We start from the raw sequence: 6,000 nt of genomic DNA on the forward strand, positions 1-6,000 counted from the left end.
CAGGGCAGGTGAGGAGAGGCGGATGTGGCATTATAACCTCCTCCTTGTCCCTCACTCCTCCACGGAGAGTTCCTGAGAAGCTGACCAGAGCAGCTTCTGGTTGCAGAAGTTCTGTCTGTCCTGAAGTTGTAGTCAGGGTGGACTACAGCGAGGTGGAGTGGGAGGGGATAATATGAAATATTAGGGCTCCTGAAATCAGAAAATTGATGAAGACATGCTTTAATGAAGGAATAAATCAAGGGACACAGGCCCTTCGCTTGAAGGAGGCTACCCGTGGATAGTGAGGCTTCTGCTCCTGGTCATGGGTTCCTGGTCAGTCTGTAATCCAGTCTACAATCCTGGCAAGAAGGGGCCTGTGGCACACATATTCCATTAATTCATATGTGTAAAGCACTTAGAAAACTGCCTGGCATATAGCAAGTGCTCAAAAATGTAATTACGATTACTCGACACATTATTATTATTAAAAAACGTGTGGTTAGGGGTGCCTGGCTGGCTCAGTCAGCTGAGCATCCAACTCTTGGTTTTGGCTCAGGTTGGGATCTCAGGAGTCAGGGGCTCCAGCCCCATGTTGGGCTCCACTCTCAGCAGACAGTCTGCTTGATAGATTCTTTCCCTCTGTCCCTCCCCCCACTCTGTCTCTCTCTTTCTCTCTCTCTCAAATAAATAGATCTTAAAAAAACGTGCGGTTATTTTTATTACTATAACTACTGTTGAAAGATTAAGTTATGAGATTTCCTACTTAGAAACTGTGACCATGGAAGACTCCCAGGTTGAAGACCCACAGGTGGGACCAGAGCTTGGAAATGAGGTAAGACCTAGTTGTTATAAGAGTGATGGTGTAATATTGGGGTGTCAATAAGATAAAAATATACCCATGTTAGATCAGGATTGGTCTCGGCACCCACCGTTCACCCGAGTCTGCAGATGGTTTTCAGTTGACAGCAGAAATAAAGAGACAGGACGCCTGTGTGGCTCAGTCAGTTAAGCATCTGCCTTCAGCTTAGGTCATGGTCCCAGGGTCTTGGGATTGAGCCCTGCATCAGGCTCCTTGCTCAGTGGGCAGCCTGCCTCTCTTTCTGCCTGCAGCTCTCCCTACTTGTGCTCTCTCTTTCTCTCTGATAAATAAATAAATAAATAAAATCTTTAAAAAATATTTAAAAAAAAGAAATGAAGAGGCACAAAACTGGTTGGACCTCCTGCAAAGGGATATTCTTTAGCAATAATGTTAGCACCAACTCTAGTCGTGTGTTTGACTAACTGAAAAATGATTTAAAGAATTATTTGTATTGTTTCTGTTAACTGCTGCGTTTCATCAGTAATATGAAGGTCAGATGATACAATGAGAAAGATAAAACCATAATGAATTTATACTTCAGGATTTGTGAGGTTCGTGTCCAACTTACACTGTGAAAACTTAATGTTTCTGAAATGTTATCACCCAAGTGTCCCTCTGGTGATGACAGTGACGGAAGACGGAGAGACTGCCCGGAGGTTCTGGGTGATGGGATGTGCCCGTCTATCTGCAGGGACTTGTTGGAGGAATGAATGCGCGCTCAGAGAGGAGGGAGCACAGGGGCAGGCGGGCAGCATACACTTGAACTAAGATGTTCCAACATCAACCTAGAAATAACACCAGAGCCTTGTCAATAGCAAGCAACACGACCCGGTTAGAAATGCAGCAGGAAGAAAACACGTCACGAAGACACAAATAACCCTGCCCTTTACTCTGTAACCTTCATGAACACTTACACCTTTACCTACCACGGTGGCTGCAAAACAGGAAGAAATACAGTCGTTTTCTCATACTTTTTTTCTATACCAGTTTTCAAAATTAAACTTGCGGGCTGTGTCTTCAAGTCGACCTGGCTGGAGTCCTATTCATAGGCTTAAGAAAACCGACGCATGAAGAGGACAGTTGATGAATTACGAAGACGGCACGGTTGATCATTATAAGACAAAACAGAACACGTGCATAAAATCTGTAAACCAGAAAATGATACAATGACTTTTTTTGAATAGCTGAATCAGCCGTTGATTAGCCAAGTTTCAGGAATTTGAATATCATAAAAATGCATTCTTCTGATTGTCCTGATTACATGACTTACAGTTTTTTCAGTGAACCCGCTGGCTAAAACTATTTCTTCTTACCCACATTTACACTAATATTTATTCTAGAAATTCCTAAAAAAAAATCAGCCCTGACACTACCAGGCGCACTTCCATTCCCTGCCCTTGCAATGAAACAATTTCAAAGCAGCTGGCCACAGTCACTTGCCTACAGCTACCCTTTGCTCCAGAAACTTCGCGGCAGCGTTTCCTCTGTGTTTATTTTAAACCTTGCATTTGAAGAGCGAGATGGTGAGAAAATAGCAGTGAGTCTAACCAGAGCTTCGTAAATTTGTTGCCACGGCTTCTCTGGCTGCATGAACCACTGTGGTGGGATTTGGGGTCTGGTGAGGGAAGATTAAAGCGGTGGGTGGCGCAGCATTCTTCGCTTTAAACCTGAAATATATTTTCTTGCGCATTAAATACACAGAGGTATTTCAAAGCCAAGTATGTGTGTAATTAAAGTGAGAAAACGCCAGCTTGCGCGCACACCTCCAGCCCCGACGGCCACACGTGCTCTTTGTCAGTCCGTGGGAGGCGCCGGCAGAGCCGCGGAGCTGACAGGCAGACGTGAGAAGAGGGATTAGATGCTGGATTTCGGGCTGAGTCCCTCGCCAAGTTGAACAGGCCTGCAGGCTCCTGCCCGCACAAACTTGGTCGTGTTATCTCCTCTTGCTCTTACTCACCCACGCGGCCGCGAGAACGGGCCCCCGGCTATCTCGGCGGGGACTCCGCCTTCCTAACCCGAGCGGCTGTGAACCACCCAGGCGGGGAGGCCGGTGTGGCCCACGGAGGTGCTTGCATGGGTGCTCGTCACCGACAGATCCCTCGGGGTCGTAGCTCAACAAACAAACAACAAACAAAAAACAGAAAGGCAGAAAGTAATTTTTTCCCCACTTCGGATCACCTTCAAACCCAGTATCATTTTTGAGTTTTTGGAACCTGAAATATGGTGCCCATTTCTCTTGCATTTCTCCTTTTCTGTTTTCCTGATCTCTGGCTCCCAGATACATTTCCTCTGTCACAGGGTTTTCATAATTTCCCTTTGCCTGTCGTGTTTCCTTCTCTTCTGCCTTCTCTATCCTTCCTCTTTTGCTCCCTCTCCCTCTGCCTTTCTGGACCTCTGTGGGTCACAACTGCATTTGGCCCCCAAAGCCGCTGAGGGCAAGCTGCATAGACTGTCTTCTTCCTCCTCCTTTCCGTAAGCCTTCCCTCTGGAAGGGACCTTCCTCAGAAAGGGTCCTTCCCGGGGTGGCTTGCCTTCTAGAGAACCCCCCTCGACCTTCTCCACAACCATATAACTAACTCTCCTGACCCCGGCCCTGACCCCAAGAGCCCACATCCTAATTCTGGAGCCTGTCCTGGCTTATCTGAAACCAGGTCTCCTGGGTGACACCGAAATCCCACGAAGAGTTAGGTTGCTTCCTTCACTATTGACAGATAAGAGACACTGCAAGCAGACTCATGGACCCCTGGGTCGGATGAACTCAGAAGGGCCGGCCGTGTGGCGAAGACAGAGCCCTGGACCTGGCCCGACCACCCGAGCAGCAGCCTCAGCTTGTCTAGCGACAGGCTCAGGGAGTGGGCACCTCTGAGAACCTCGGTCTCCCCAGGTTGAACTAGAAGACTGTCTCACTGCTATTTACATATTTATTAAAGTTCTTTTCCTACTAATCTCATAAGTCTGTGACTAGGATATTTCCTATAGAATATAAGGGAAGGTCCTATAGAATAAAATGGAAGACACATGAAAATCTTTAGGTTGTGATTAGAATGTGCCATGGCTCGGAAATAGCTTTGAACTAACTGGCCAGCAAGATCTGGCCATAAAATATGATGGATGACCCCTAGGTGTTGATGATGTTGACTCCCTGAGCAAGAAAATCACTCACGTCTTTAGATGTACTCCCTGCATGGCCACACCCCCACAGAGCGAATCTTAGGAATGCACAGAAGGCTCTGGTCAGAGAAGTCCACGAACACTGGCGCGGATAGGGAGCCCAGGGGCAGGGGCAAGAAGGAGCAAGGCAGTGGGGCAGGGATGCTGCAGCTGGTGTCCAGTCTGAGCTGTGGGAGGATGCTCTGACTCCAGCCATAGCCTTCTGATGCAGGACCTAGCTCATCCCCTCCTCCCTCCCCCATCCTCTTCCTCTCCATCCCTATCTCTACCGCCACTGTGCCCAGGGGCCATCAGCCCCGCATTCAGTATCAGCCGCATACACCGGGTGGTTGAGGGGTACCAGAACTCTGAGGGGATCCTCTCCTGGAACCAGAGATATGGGAGAAGACACGGGTAGGCAGATGGTGCCGCTTCTGCTTTTGTCTGCTCTCTGTATTCAAAAGACCTGCTTCTTTTTCAATTTTAAGAACCTCAGGCTAAAATGTCCACTTCTTAAAGTGAGCCGAGATAAGTGGTCTTTCAACTTCTCTCCACAGCTCAGAGGGCATTTTGAAATAGTTTTCTTGCCTCCTTATCAGAACAGTGCTAAAGAACACTGAGCTTGTTTGGCAAAACTCTTGTGCTGTGGACGTGTATGCAATTATGATGATGTCTGTTTCTAGATGTGTGTGTGCCCAGTAAGAGCAAAGCCATCAAGATGCCCCTGGGGGAAAGTTGTGCAGAATTTCTTGGGGGAAAAAAGTATTTCTGAGTTTTGAAAGGGGTGTGACTTTTTTTCTTGCAGGAGGTTGTTTTGCTAAAAGACAAAAGCAGTGTGTAACAGTGTCCACGTGAGAAAAAGACATTCTGCGTCAAGCTGCTTTGTGGTCATGTAGCCACAAATATTTCTCAGGTATAAGCCCACTTCGTAGAGTTCAGCTCACACAAACTTTTAGTTTTAAAATACTGCAGTTTATGTGAACTTCTGATAATTATTGAATGTCAAACTTTGTCCTGGTCTGGCATATCTTTTCTACCTTCCCCTCCTTCCCCTTCTCTTCCTCCCCCTCCTCCTCCTTCCTCCCCCTCCCCCTCCCCCTTATTCTTCTTCCTCTTCCTCTCCTTCTTCTCCTTCTCCTTCTCCTTCTCCTTCTCCTTCTCCTTCTCCTTCTCCTTCTCCTTCTTCTTCCTCTTCTTCCTGTTCTTCCTCTTCTTCCTGTTCTTCCTCTTCTTCCTGTTCTTCCTCTTCTTCCTCCCCTCTTTAGAGACCATCATTTAGGATACAAGAATGAGACCAGGGCATGCTGGTTAGCTAGTGACTAAATATTTCAGGATGCCAATATTAACCTAAACTGAGATCAGTTCTCCACTGCTAGTAGGTGCTTCACGTTTACTGGAAGTCACACTTCAGAGGAATTTCTTTTACTCTTTTCTTTTCCCTCCACATGTACGTATCATCGAAGAGCCACTTAGCACAGCTCCTGGGTCATCATAAGTGCTCAAAAAATGCTACTTATTAAGTCTGCCTCTGCTTTATTTTGGCTTCCTTTACCAGTGAGTTACAGTACGTGTGAAAGTATGTATCACAGAATCTGTCAGGAAAACGTGCCTTGGCTGTATATCCAAGGCCTAGAAGAAATTATAATGGGGCAGGATGAGCTCAGGTTGAGGTTGTCTGAGAGCACGAGGGAAAGAAAATGGACGTTCCTGTACTCATTGCCCATCCCGACTGGGTTTGGTTTGGCATGGTTTTCTTTGGAATCTGCTTTTGGAGAACAAGAGTCCGTTTGCTCCAACAAGCATGTATGTCCCCTGAGCTCCAAATGGTATCTGGACTGAAGGGTGGGTGCAAGGAACACATTGCATGTGAAATAAAGGGGCAAAAGAGTTGTAGATTTGGTAGCCTGGTAAGGACTGGGATGTTTCAGAATTGTTTTTAACGCTGTTAGAGAGAATCTGGTAAGATCAATAGAAATGATCTAACTATAGAAGTGTTAGGTAGAAGCCTCCCC

Source organism: Ursus americanus, chromosome 13 (assembly GCF_024610735.1).
Source record: "Ursus americanus isolate L20-20 chromosome 13, mUrsAme1.1.p, whole genome shotgun sequence".
NCBI classification, from domain to species: domain Eukaryota; kingdom Metazoa; phylum Chordata; class Mammalia; order Carnivora; family Ursidae; genus Ursus; species Ursus americanus.